The 15,245-nt window shown below is 37.9% G+C and overlaps 2 long non-coding RNA genes across 2 annotated transcripts; both read left to right on the plus strand.

Moving 5' to 3' along the window:
- Positions 1–1,207: 1,207 nt before the first annotated feature.
- On the plus strand, positions 1,208–3,532 carry LOC133864771 (uncharacterized). The gene is made up of 3 exons (XR_009899566.1): positions 1,208–1,969; positions 2,801–2,834; positions 3,394–3,532. It is a non-coding gene; the product is annotated as an uncharacterized LOC133864771 (long non-coding RNA).
- A 4,098-nt stretch (positions 3,533–7,630) lies between these two features.
- On the plus strand, positions 7,631–9,955 carry LOC133864919 (uncharacterized). Its single transcript, XR_009899582.1, has 3 exons — positions 7,631–8,392; positions 9,224–9,257; positions 9,817–9,955. It is a non-coding gene; the product is annotated as an uncharacterized LOC133864919 (long non-coding RNA).
- Positions 9,956–15,245: the final 5,290 nt, after the last annotated feature.

Consider the following 15,245-nt stretch of genomic DNA (forward strand, 5'->3'; position numbering starts at 1 on the left):
GGGTCACGGTCACGGGTTCTCGGATTTTCTGGGCTCACAGGTTGCGGGTTCAAGCTCCTGGATTCCGCCAGAGCTCCTCCATCGCCGGATTTCAGTCCCAGTTGCCGATCATGGAGGATCGGGTCCTCACGGGTCGTGGGTCACGGGTTCTACGGGTTTCGGGTTCTCTCTCTCCCGGGTCATCTCTGGTTCACGGGCTCACCGGAGATCGCGTCGCCGGCGTCCTCTGGTCTCGTCGGCGCCACCCATCGGAGGATCGGACTCCATCTCCCTCAACTCTCCCAATCTCATCTCTCTCTCAGCAGCTCTCGGCTCTCAAATCTCTCGGTCTCATCTCTCTATTTCTCTCCTCCCTCAGTCTCTCCGACTCTCTCTGTCTTACTGTGTTCGTGCGAGAAAAGGAAGAAAGAAGACGAAGAAAGAAGAAGAAGGACGAATAAGAAGAGAAAAGAAGAAAAGAAAAGTGGAAGGGGGGCTGTGCGTGAACTTAAGGAAGAAGGGGAAGTGGGATGGGTTGCACGTGAGGTTGGGGGAGAAAGGGTTGACCGGATTGGGCTTTTGTCCATTCTTTTCTTTTATTTTTAAAACCTCCATATTCTCTAAATTATAACATTGCCCCAACCCATTTAGTTCTCTCTTTTCTTAATTGTTATTTGACCCCATATATTTAATAAACATAACTTATAAATCACTAAATTTCATATTTAATTTCTTGGTCTTCACTATTTGTAGCGCCCCAGATTTTAAGACATAATTTATAATGGTTTAAATTAATTTTAAAACACTTTTAATAAGACAAAAGAATAACTATGATTATTTATGAAAATAAATAATGTATTTCTGTTTTTAGAAACGTTTATAGTTGCAATTTGATAAAAACTCAAAACAGACCTTAAACTTTGGAATAACGGAAACAGGGTCAAACGAACTCCATTTTGGTCGATTCAAAAACTGAGACACTCGTTTTGAAGTCCTCTAGGTCCCCTCCAAATTTCATGATGTTTGGACATCGTTAAGGCCATGAAAACATCCGTCAAAAATACGACCCCTGTTCTGGACGGAAACTCACATTATTCATTAATGGGCCATCTTTGGACTTAACCCAACCCATTCCAATTGCTATCCACAAACCCAACCCATCTATCACATGTTATATTCCTATGATCATGATGATTACATGAGTCATCACCCAATTCAACATGTGAAAGACCTATTTTTATACCTTAAAGAAATGCCATTAATTAATGTGTGTTAGATGATTAAATATGTTAGTGGAGGATATAATGATTCAACACCTAGTGCAACATTCCACTACATTTATTCCCTCCCCCTCTTATGATGAAAGAATAAAGGATGTCTAGAATAGAATCTAGAGTAATCATAAAATGAAAGTAGTCTAAACAATATCTTGGTTTAACTTGTCAAAATAAACCAGAAACTTTGATTGACCAAAACTAAGTCATAACGAACTCGGATTGAGTTGAACCAAAAAGAGAAAGTGTTCATCTTGACGTCATCTATCTACCCTCAAAATTTCACAGCGATCGGATTAGATTTGACCACCAAAACGTTGTTTGGAGTAAGCTGGCCTCTATTTGGACGAAAATTCATATATAGCATTATTTAATACTTCCTTTGATTTGAACAACTCATCACCCACTTCCTCTAATGTGTGCACTCATCACCACAAGTGTTGCCCACATCCCACATCTAGAATGCACCACCTTAGTGATGATGAAACCCATGTGCCTTGGAAATAAGGCTAAGATGCACCAATTCCCATCCATTGGATCAAAATGTGTCTACTTGATCCTAACCATTCATTCTCTTATAAATAGAACCAAGGTGGAAGATGCAATGCCCATTAAGCTTCACTCACACACACACCTAAGGCCAAGAGAGAAAATTGTGGGATTTGTGTAGTCTTGTGTTGTTCAAGGCTTGAAGTGTATGCTAGGAAGTATTTTGGGTAAGCTTCTAATCATTAGTTTCATTAATTTGATGATATAGGTTATGATTTCATTACTTGTTATTTGAATTGTTTAAAGACCCAATAAGCTTAAGAGATAAAAAGAAAGTAATATAAACTACTTTTATATTTCATTGTCCTCATGACTTCATGAGTTGATCGTATTTATATTTCCTTTTTACATTTCATTGTCCTCATGACTTCATGAGTTGATCGTATTTATATTGCCTTTTATATTTCATTGTCCTCATGACTTCATGAGTTGATCGTATTTATATTTCCTTTTATATTTCGTTGTCCTCATGACTTTCATGAGTTGATCGTATTTATATTTCCTTTTATATTTCGTTGTCCTCATGACTTTCATGAGTTGATCGTATTTATATTTCCTTTTTACATTTCATCGTCCTCATGACTTCATGAGTTGATCGTATTTATATTTACTTTTATATTTCATTGTCCTCATGACTTTCATGAGTTGATCGTATTTATATTTCCTTTTATATTTCATTGTCCTCATGACTTCCATGAGTTGATCGTATTTATATTCCCTTTTCATTTCATTGTCCTCATGATTCTCATGAGTTGATCGTATTTATTCCTTATTGTCCTTATGATATATTTTAATCCTTCAAGTTCATATTTGGTAGCATTGGTTATATAGCCTCGTCACCAAATCATGAACCAAGGTTTTAAGATTTATTATGAGTGATCGTCTCAAACGTAATGAAGTGATGAATAATAAATATAAAAAGATGAGGGTCTATAAACAATGATTTGTTTGATAGATGATTGATAAATATATTATTGCATGGATGGATTTATATGCAGAAAAGAAGTTTAAAGGAACTACACGAAGAAGAGTGTAAGTATTTCTATACTTACTGAGAACGAAGCTGGTGGTTTTTCCATGATATCGTGTTTATTGTTTTATTTAATTTATTCATTGCATGCGGCCGGTCATGCATAGCATGTTGTGTCTTTAATAATATAACGGCTGATGAGATAGCCATCAACAAGCTGATGTAGTAGCAAGTGAAAGTATGGCTAGTCAGTGGATCCAAGAGGGGTTCATAGTGACCCAAGGGTATCCGAAGACCTAATATATAACTAATGCTGGGACCAGTAGGATTCCAGTAAAAACAGGTAAAACTTTAAGTGGGAGGCAAAGGGCGTGAACGGGTTCAGATAACCTAGAACGAGAGGTCTGAAGAAAGATGATCATAAAATACCAAACTAAATGGTTACTACGATGCATATTCATACAACCCATACATTTGCATTATACGCGTGGCTATAAAGCCATATCTGCATGTTAAGGAATTTATTAAGTAAATCAGTATTCACCTTATTATTGGAAACAGTGGACTCACTTTGGTTGTTTTGTGTTTTTGTTTCTATATATATATATTCTGTTAATGCAGGTTAATAGATAAAGACCAGAGCTCAAGAGGTTTTATAGCTAATGACGCATAGTTTATATTTTGTTTGTAGTCTTCTGTGTTTATAGTATTTTATGTTGACAAGATTGCTAATGATTTATATGTATTCTTTTGTGTCATTATGGACACCTGTTTCCTTGTATTTGTTATAAGTATTTTCTAATGAATATCTAGAGGTATTTAATTTAAAAGCTCTAATGTGTTATTTAATCCAAGTCTGTTGGATAAAAATATATTCCGCTGCGAGAGTTTATCTCTGATGTAGTAACGTCACGTGGAAACCGGAGGTTTCTGCTTACGAATTTGCTGGTTCAAATTCGGGGCGTTACAGAATGGTATCAGAGCAGTTGTTCTGCGGCCTAGTGAACATTCAGTGTCATACTGTAACTTGGGTAAGTTACAGAATGGTATCAGAGCAGTTGGCTCTGAGGACTATCGGACTTGACCATAGAAGTCTAAGTGTTAACACAAGAGCTATAGGAAAATGAACTTTTTATAAACTCCTTAAAAGCTTTTGTATGAAGTTAAGCAACGTAAGAGAATAGTAACTATCATTAATGGTTAGGATTTTTATGCTTGTGTGAATGTATGCATTATATGGTTCCTATGTTTTCATTGCTATGCAACTTAGGAAACATATTGATATGATCTATTAAAAATTGCATGCCAAATAAAGAATGTACTATGAATATGCGTAGGAATAATATTATTAACCACTGCGTACAGTTAGGACTTGTGTAGTATGATGACTTATTCCTCTATAGATATTGGACGATGTATGTTTGTATATGCTACCTATCCTTGATAAAATAGTACACAACACTACCTTCGATAAATCGATCATACCTTTAAATTTATTTACTTAGTTTTTGTGTATGATCTCTAAGTTATCAGTAGCTTGATAACACTAAGTGTGAATACTTTAAAGCTATCGATAAATGTTTGAATTATTATTTGTCTAGTGTAGAGTCGAATAGATATGCCTTATTTGAGGTTAACAATTTGGATGTTTTATGTACAGAAGGATTTTACCATGATCATGATCTCAGCATCATGATGATAAGATTCTTAGTTATGGCATTAGGCAGCAGAGTGTCTATGATATACATGAGATTTGAGGTATGGAAGTATAATTGATCTTATGATTAGGCTGGATGATACTTAGTATTATTGTGAGACATAATCTTGAAATGCTCTTTGGAGATATAACTTGCATAATCTTGATACTTGATATCTTTACAGATTTATGAATATTAAGTTAATAGGTTGATATAGCACTTTATTGATGTACTTAGAATTGATAGTTGTCCTATGATCATGATAAGGTTAACCTTGGAATCAAAAGAACATATATTGAGATTTTGAGGTACACCTGATTAACCTTAGAGAGTAAGGAAAAAATAAATCCTACGGATTAATGATTCATGACTAGTTGTGTAATGAATATTTATAAAATCTTTTGAAGATAGGTGCATAAATTATGGATTACTAATTTATATATATATGAGGAAATTAGTTGATCAAATGATTTGATGATTTTTGGAGAGATTATTTTCCCTATGCATCTAACAAACTTTGGAGAATATATTTGAGGTCTTTCTAGAGCTTAAGTTAAATAAAATTTTGATTATGTAATTCTTAGATATCCTTGCTTGGCAGATAAGTTTATAATTAGCAGATCTGAGTATTGATTGACTGCATAACTAAAATGGAGTAATATTAGGGTTTTAATCTATTGAAATTTGAAGATGATAGTAATTATGCAGAAATAGAAAGAAGAACATAGTACCATAAGGATTATACCCGAGTTTAAGATCATAGTTCAAAGAATTACAGACATATTAGACGATAAGGACAGTATGTAGAGAATAATTATTGTCTTACAAGATGAACCACTTTGGATTTAAAGAAAAAGCATAGACTTGCAAATCGGACCTTTTTGCATCATTCCCGGAGAGTTCATACCTGCAGGTATTTCATAGTACTGCAGTTAGTTATTTATTTTTGTTAGTAAAGAATTTCTAGATCAAATAGAATACCTGGCTAAGCCTCTGGGCGGAAAACCCTAAGGTTTTGGACTGCAAGCAAGAGATCCCTATGTTGTTCTCGGAGTCGGTTGGTATTCTGCTCCAAATCAGCATACCTCTTTCCCAAGTCTTTCTCATACGAATCTACCACCTTCTTCAGCTTTTTATTTTCTTGCTGAAGAACCCGATTCCTTCGCCTAAAGTCCATATACATTCGCTGCAAAGTCGAAATTTGAGCTTTCAGCGTTTGAACTTCATTTCCCCGGACTTGGAGACGCCGAGCCATATTTGAAACCGAAGAGGCGCCCTGAATATTGAAAGCCAAAGAATCATTGATGGCTTGAGCATCAGTCCTATCCGCCAACAACTTTTCGTCTCGAGGAGTTATGATGCCTTCAGCCACGGATGCAGCTACTGCATCATTCAGCATCACAGAGTCATTAGTCAGAAGAGGACCTCTCTGAGATAGGAACAAAGGACGCCAAATTTCTGGTACTACAGGCGCATCATTTAGATCAAAATTATTTTGAGAGGATGAGGAAGCCATTTTTAGAAACTAAGGAAATGATGATACTCCTCAAAAAACCTGAAGGAGAAAAGATAGAAATGAAGCGGTTATTCGAAAGATCTGAAGGAAGAAAAGAGAGCTTAATCAGTAGACAAGACGCGGTCTAATCAACGTCATTCTGATCACGGCCGCCACTACCACTAGTAGACAGCTCTCGAATTGCGAACCCTCCTTCCTTTCGGCTTTCACCCTTTTCACCTTCTCGAATTCCGAATTCACCCAATGACTTTTCCGGATTTCTCGCCGCACCTTTCGCACCTTGCAGAGCTGGAAGAGCATCTTGAGATAGAGCTGGATGAGCATTCCGAGAAAGGGATGGAGATATTACGATCCACTGTCGGCACCACTTGCACCGTCCCCTCTCAAATCTCCTCTATAAATTCACTCATCTTCTTCCCTGCAAAGCAGCTTTCAGTTCTCAACTTTCCATACTCTGAAAGCCGATTCTTCTCATAAATCTGAGCCTATCATCACTTCTTGGGAAGGATGATGTAACATCCTAACCATATTCAAAGTCGGGAAGCAACATAAATGCAGCATCACAACCTGATTCAACAACGAAGCAAGATTATCCTTGATCTTGTCATCTAGGAGCAAGATTATTCTTGATCATGCTTCTGAGATGAAACATCTTTCTCTTCTGTCTCATCACCGTGAACTTTTCTAGCATCTACTCTCAATCCGGTGAAGGCGATCTATGACAGAAGAGAGAGAGCATCACGATATGAGTACTGCACTCATATCCTTTCCGGATTGCTTGCCTCGCCTCCCTCTCCTTCCTGGTTTCCATGTTTCTATTTGGCAAGCTTTCCACCAAGATTATCAGAAAATCATCATCACAAGAGAGAATTGTTGTGCAAGAAATTTTCCTATAATGAGAAATAAATGCATTCACTCCTGCAATCTACACATTAGTTTGATCTGTTATACTTCTTGTTATAATGAGCTTAAAATTCTATATATGATAATTTGTCATACGGTGTTGTATGCTTGTTTATTTTTCATGTTTAATAATTAGATGCTTCACATAAAATCTGTATCACTAGACTTAAGATTTAGGAATCTAAATCTTCCCTTAATGTAAACTTTATGCGAAGCATAGTTTACGAATTTCGGGGACGAAATTCTATTAAGGGGGGAGGAATGTAGCGCCCCAGATTTTAAGACATAATTTATAATGGTTTAAATTAATTTTAAAACACTTTTAATAAGACAAAAGAATAACTATGATTATTTATGAAAATAAATAATGTATTTCTGTTTTTAGAAACGTTTATAGTTGCAATTTGATAAAAACTCAAAACAGACCTTAAACTTTGGAATAACGGAAACAGGGTCAAACGAACTCCATTTTGGTCGATTCAAAAACTGAGACACTCGTTTTGAAGTCCTCTAGGTCCCCTCCAAATTTCATGATGTTTGGACATCGTTAAGGCCATGAAAACATCCGTCAAAAATACGACCCCTGTTCTGGACGGAAACTCACATTATTCATTAATGGGCCATCTTTGGACTTAACCCAACCCATTCCAATTGCTATCCACAAACCCAACCCATCTATCACATGTTATATTCCTATGATCATGATGATTACATGAGTCATCACCCAATTCAACATGTGAAAGACCTATTTTTATACCTTAAAGAAATGCCATTAATTAATGTGTGTTAGATGATTAAATATGTTAGTGGAGGATATAATGATTCAACACCTAGTGCAACATTCCACTACATTTATTCCCTCCCCCTCTTATGATGAAAGAATAAAGGATGTCTAGAATAGAATCTAGAGTAATCATAAAATGAAAGTAGTCTAAACAATATCTTGGTTTAACTTGTCAAAATAAACCAGAAACTTTGATTGACCAAAACTAAGTCATAACGAACTCGGATTGAGTTGAACCAAAAAGAGAAAGTGTTCATCTTGACGTCATCTATCTACCCTCAAAATTTCACAGCGATCGGATTAGATTTGACCACCAAAACGTTGTTTGGAGTAAGCTGGCCTCTATTTGGACGAAAATTCATATATAGCATTATTTAATACTTCCTTTGATTTGAACAACTCATCACCCACTTCCTCTAATGTGTGCACTCATCACCACAAGTGTTGCCCACATCCCACATCTAGAATGCACCACCTTAGTGATGATGAAACCCATGTGCCTTGGAAATAAGGCTAAGATGCACCAATTCCCATCCATTGGATCAAAATGTGTCTACTTGATCCTAACCATTCATTCTCTTATAAATAGAACCAAGGTGGAAGATGCAATGCCCATTAAGCTTCACTCACACACACACCTAAGGCCAAGAGAGAAAATTGTGGGATTTGTGTAGTCTTGTGTTGTTCAAGGCTTGAAGTGTATGCTAGGAAGTATTTTGGGTAAGCTTCTAATCATTAGTTTCATTAATTTGATGATATAGGTTATGATTTCATTACTTGTTATTTGAATTGTTTAAAGACCCAATAAGCTTAAGAGATAAAAAGAAAGTAATATAAACTACTTTTATATTTCATTGTCCTCATGACTTCATGAGTTGATCGTATTTATATTTCCTTTTTACATTTCATTGTCCTCATGACTTCATGAGTTGATCGTATTTATATTGCCTTTTATATTTCATTGTCCTCATGACTTCATGAGTTGATCGTATTTATATTTCCTTTTATATTTCGTTGTCCTCATGACTTTCATGAGTTGATCGTATTTATATTTCCTTTTATATTTCGTTGTCCTCATGACTTTCATGAGTTGATCGTATTTATATTTCCTTTTTACATTTCATCGTCCTCATGACTTCATGAGTTGATCGTATTTATATTTACTTTTATATTTCATTGTCCTCATGACTTTCATGAGTTGATCGTATTTATATTTCCTTTTATATTTCATTGTCCTCATGACTTCCATGAGTTGATCGTATTTATATTCCCTTTTCATTTCATTGTCCTCATGATTCTCATGAGTTGATCGTATTTATTCCTTATTGTCCTTATGATATATTTTAATCCTTCAAGTTCATATTTGGTAGCATTGGTTATATAGCCTCGTCACCAAATCATGAACCAAGGTTTTAAGATTTATTATGAGTGATCGTCTCAAACGTAATGAAGTGATGAATAATAAATATAAAAAGATGAGGGTCTATAAACAATGATTTGTTTGATAGATGATTGATAAATATATTATTGCATGGATGGATTTATATGCAGAAAAGAAGTTTAAAGGAACTACACGAAGAAGAGTGTAAGTATTTCTATACTTACTGAGAACGAAGCTGGTGGTTTTTCCATGATATCGTGTTTATTGTTTTATTTAATTTATTCATTGCATGCGGCCGGTCATGCATAGCATGTTGTGTCTTTAATAATATAACGGCTGATGAGATAGCCATCAACAAGCTGATGTAGTAGCAAGTGAAAGTATGGCTAGTCAGTGGATCCAAGAGGGGTTCATAGTGACCCAAGGGTATCCGAAGACCTAATATATAACTAATGCTGGGACCAGTAGGATTCCAGTAAAAACAGGTAAAACTTTAAGTGGGAGGCAAAGGGCGTGAACGGGTTCAGATAACCTAGAACGAGAGGTCTGAAGAAAGATGATCATAAAATACCAAACTAAATGGTTACTACGATGCATATTCATACAACCCATACATTTGCATTATACGCGTGGCTATAAAGCCATATCTGCATGTTAAGGAATTTATTAAGTAAATCAGTATTCACCTTATTATTGGAAACAGTGGACTCACTTTGGTTGTTTTGTGTTTTTGTTTCTATATATATATATTCTGTTAATGCAGGTTAATAGATAAAGACCAGAGCTCAAGAGGTTTTATAGCTAATGACGCATAGTTTATATTTTGTTTGTAGTCTTCTGTGTTTATAGTATTTTATGTTGACAAGATTGCTAATGATTTATATGTATTCTTTTGTGTCATTATGGACACCTGTTTCCTTGTATTTGTTATAAGTATTTTCTAATGAATATCTAGAGGTATTTAATTTAAAAGCTCTAATGTGTTATTTAATCCAAGTCTGTTGGATAAAAATATATTCCGCTGCGAGAGTTTATCTCTGATGTAGTAACGTCACGTGGAAACCGGAGGTTTCTGCTTACGAATTTGCTGGTTCAAATTCGGGGCGTTACACTATTCGTGAGTCGTGTTAATAATTATTAGTCTTAATGTCGCGTGTATGAATATAAGACTACATAAGTCAACTATAAATTAATTAAACGGGTCAAACCTTTCAGCACTAATTTGCTAATTTTGTATTGAGATCGTGGGTTATGTTAAAAATTGTCAGTCTTAATGTCACATGTCGATGCATATGCATGATAGAAGACTATATATGTGAATCATAACTTTATCCATTAATTAAACGGGTCAAATCATTCAATCATATTCCTTTGATTTCATATTGGATTTGTGGGTCATATTAAAAATTGATAGTCCTAGTGTCACGTATCGATAGATCAACCATAACTTAATTATTTAATTAAACGAGTCACAGTCAGATCCTTCAACCCCAACCCCAACCCCAACCCATTAATTTCGCATTGAATTTCGCGAGTTGTATAAAAAATTAACAACTGAGTGTAATGTTCTAAAAACGACCTGCCATTTATATTCTTTCTTAAAGTTTGTCATTAATGGGAAGCCATCATTAAAATTGGTGGTTTCAAATCTGTTATCATTCAATCCGGGAATTGAAAGAGCAGTTTCTTATTGCAGTTGCAGGATTGTTGGCCGAATAGACTTTTTTTAAGCGTACCGAGACCTCCTACACAAACCCATTTTGCCCAGTGATGGTTCAACCCATGGATCGGAACGTGATTATAGCAATAGAAGCTACATAAGAATTTAATATATAAAATTTTATTTACAGAGTAATTTTAAAATTTTCATTTTTTTTATTTTTTATTTTTATTTTTTAAAGTAAAGGCTGATTCAAATGCTAATAGGCAATGTGACGACAGCCCAGTAAAATGAGAGTTGAGTAGATAAGAGTTGAGTATGCAGTATTACTCGTATTTATAATGTCCACATCTTTGTCTACATCTTTCTTTTGTATAATTAATTGTGAACTAAAGTTGGATAGATACGACGGTTGGATGCGAAATTAAAAATACAAAGGAGAGATGATAAATAAATGTGATATTTACCATACAAATAAAAAAGTACACATAAGCAATATGTATAATCGTCACATAAATAAAAAGTTGTTAGACCTACAACTCTTTTATAATTCTTTTAGAACTTATTAATAAGTGTTGGCATGTGATTAGAGGGTGTTAAAAAAAATTTAGTGACTTAAATGGTTCTAATTATATGTTGACACGTGTCAATAAATTATAAAAAAAATTTCCATTAAATAGAGCGAAAGTTATACATCTAGAGTACTTTGGCTTGAATATAATTTCAATTGGAATTAAGACGTGTTCCGTTGAATATTAATTAAACGGTTAAATCAATCATTTAATATTAGTTTAAATTTTATAGATAAATATTAATTTAACATGGTATGGTATCTAAAAAATAAAATACTATCCGACTAAAAGTCCTAAACATTTTTCTCGTTATCCACCTCACATTTTATTTTAATATAAATAGAGAAATGATCCCTACACTCATTTCTCACAACAGCCCCACAACAAGCTGACGTGGCTGGTAATATTTTATTATTTTTTTACAAAAAGAAAAGAAAACAAAACAAAAAAAATAATAAAATATTACCAGCCACGTCAGCTTGTTGTGGGGCTGTTGTGAGAAATGAGTGTAGGGATCATTTCTCATATAAATATGTTGGATTTCACTTAATAAAGGTCCTCAACTTTCGATAAAATATTAAGATATTAATTAAATAATTAAATCAACAATTAAAATAAGTGATAATCTATTAAGAGAATGCTTAATATATAAGCAAGTGTCGCCCATTTATGCTCCACAAAATGATTATGGATGAAATTCTATAATGTCCTTCTACGTTTTCTATCGGGTCTTGATTCTTTTTTTTTTTTCAAAAATAAAAATAACATCTACGAGCAAAAAATTCTGTCCTACTGAGTGTACTTCCCAAAAATTTATAGAAGAGATGGCCTGGTTGTCGAAATACATGCTTAATTGGTGTATACGTATGCATTGTCTGTAATCCTACCTTTCTTTTCGAAATAGGTAGAATATATCCAATTCAGGTCATAGTCCTAGCTTGTTTAATATTTCCATTTTCAATTTTCATGAATGATTGTTGCCAATTAACTTTATGAGTTTCCACTCTTAATTAGATACCCAAACCCCTGAAAAAGTAGCAACTCTTACCAAAAAATCCATGGAAAAGCTTCACTCCTGTAAGCTTCAGCTTCATCTCCAACTCTGTCTTCTCTTACCTCTCCATTTCTCTTCCCTTCTGCTTCTCTCATCAGCTTACACTGTTCCTGTTAACAAATTTTCTGGAGCTGATGACTTGGAATTCCGGACAACGCCATGTATCAAAGTTCACAAGGTTGGTGAGAATCAAATGAGTGTTCCTCAAGTTGTCTGCAAAACAAAAGGGGTCGTCGGGGTGTCCCGGCAACGCCTCCTCCGACGATCAAGTTAGAATTGGTGAGAAAAAATCTGGTCAGAAAGAAGAAGTGCGTGTCTATTTAGAAGAAGATACCTCTCTTTTTTATCAGTCCAAACCTTTTATATGTCTGCCCCTCTTAAATGTCCTTCACGTCAACATTTATTACTTGAAGATGCTTTTCTTTTCCTTAATTAATTTGAGCCCATGAACCCAGGCGCTTATACCGAATCGTCCCTACTTTCCCTGATCGGCGGCGGATGATCATCGATTAATAAGACAAAAATATTAATTAGAGAGAAGTCTCCCACTTCATTCAAATAGCTCCGCTCGTAGCTGTAGACTCTAGCTCATCTCTCTACCATTTCGATCAATTGCGGGAAATTCCTTAACACTTACCCCCCGAATTCTTTCTCCATTCCCGATGAAGGGGAAGAGAATTCTAGCACTTTTTTCCGGGATTGTCTCTTCCCGCCATTTAATTTGAGGGTGTTCAGGCCTCCACAGTGGGCCCCAAGGAAAGGACATTTGATTTCACCTTTCTCCAGCGTGGCCAGTTTGCTGTGGAGGGATTGGAAACGTTCCTACACCGAACAGGCGCGTTTTGTCAGGGATCAGGGACCTTAACGTGCGGCGTAATGATGATGACAAGAAGGCCTTTCAACTTCCGCGCCGGTTACAGAATTAATTCGCCGCCATCAATCAAACAGTCGCACACCTCTCCGTTTTTCAGAGGTTGTCGACTTCGTTATAAATATCTCTCTTCGGCCTCAGCTCTGTTCATTTCTTCCGTCGCTCATTCTGTCTTCATCTTCTTCTTTTCTCGGCTCTTCCTCTTCATTACCTCCTCCGAACTCCACATGGCCATCACTCGCAGAGACCCAGCATCCAGGAGTCTTGTGGACGCTCCTGAAGAGCCTATTCCCTTGGCCGTTGTCTCCCCTTCTACTGTCAGACCTGGGGTTGCGCGTTTGGTGCCGCCGGAAGATCGGTTAGAGTTGACCTGGTTGGCGTGCCACGAGGCGACTCTTCGGAGGGCTTATGACATCGGCCCATCTGTCAACATCTTCTTCCAAGAACCTGAATCGCGGGGAATAGCCGGGGGTGAAGTTACCTTGACAGAGCGCATGTTCATGGCAGGGGTTCGACTCCCGTTCCCAAAAATCGTTCGCGAGGTTTGCGCGTTCCTCGGGGTGGCCCCCGGCCAGATCGCTCCGAATGGCTGGAGGTACGTGGTGGCGTCATCCATCCTGTGGCGGCTGGTCCTCGGAACTGAGATGGACGCCGCCCAATTCTTCAGTATATACCGTCCGTCTACCAAGGACGGAGCCGTCGAGCTGCGAGTGCGCCAAGATCCGATATTCATCTACCTCGATCAGCGTAAGTACGGGAACAACAAAGGTTGGAGAGAGCAGTTTTTTCGGGTCTCCGGGGAATGGGAATGCCCCTCCCAGTCGGTTATTCCGGACTCCCAACGGGTGCCTAGAGAATGGAGGCCATTGGTCGACGACTTACGGATCCTACCTACACTGAGCATCGCTAAAATCAAGGAGGTCAACACCATGCTCTCCTTCTCGGCCAGGGCGGTTCAGTCGTCGATCGACTACGAAAATCTCGTTTCAGTCCAAAGCCTGAACGAGTGCTTTGGGTATCAAATCCTAGAGCAAAAAGTAATTCTGGACAAGCGGGGAACCCCGATAGTTGGGTGGTCCATTACGACCAGTAGGCCCATTCCGGGCAAGGTTCTGAGGAAGGTCGCCCAAAAGAGGAGTACGTCAGGGAGGCAGGCCAATCAGTCTCCCCGAAGAACACGCTCTTCGAAGGTTCATCAACCACAGGCCCCGGCCTCCCGAGTTTCTCAGACCCTTCCGGACAGGCCATCTTATGATTCATCGATCGGCTCCGATGATTCTATTATGAGGGAGATTGATGAGGTAGCCGAGGCTTCATCCGAGGAAGAGGAGGGGAATTCTTCCCCAGCCGTAAAGATTCTTCCCCGAGACCCTCGGACGAGCCCTTCTTTCCCTGGTTCGGGTGCCCGCTCGCCTCCCATTTCTTTCGAAGACGTCGCCGAAGATGTGGCCACCGCTGCTACTATCGAGGTGGTAGGGCACTCTCCTACTTCTCCAAATGATTCCAACCCTCCTCCCCAACCTGCAGAAGGTTCGGTTATTCAACCTGAGGCGCCCCTGCCTCAGCAGAAAGGGAAGAGGGTCGCTCCGGGGGCCGACGAAGGCCCCGAATCCAAAAAACTTCGAGCTCAACGGGATAGCAGTTTTATGGTTGGCCGGATATTGGCCATGGCCAAGGTTTATACTCTTCCTGGCAGCCAGAATCCTCCAAGCACTGCATCCCTTCCTACGCTTATCACGTCGGTGACTTCTCCTGTCGAACCTGTTGCCCACCCGGGGGCTGAAGCGAGCCCCGGAGTTAATGTTGTTGCGGGAGACGAAATTCCTCCTAGGGGGTCAACAATTCAATCACCACTGAGGGAGGAGCCGGATACTTTCTCTCAGGAGTTCAACAATCTGCAAGAAGAGGTGGCCTCCGAAAGGGAGGCGCTCGGGCAGGCCTCTCCGACGCCCGCTTTTCCCATCAGGCCTGAGTCTTCAACTCCGATTCCGGTCCCCACGTCGCCCCAAGCTTCTACCTTCGTTCTCCCTTCCGA

The sequence above is a fragment of the Alnus glutinosa genome, chromosome 3 (assembly GCF_958979055.1).
Source record: "Alnus glutinosa chromosome 3, dhAlnGlut1.1, whole genome shotgun sequence".
Classification (NCBI taxonomy): domain Eukaryota; kingdom Viridiplantae; phylum Streptophyta; class Magnoliopsida; order Fagales; family Betulaceae; genus Alnus; species Alnus glutinosa.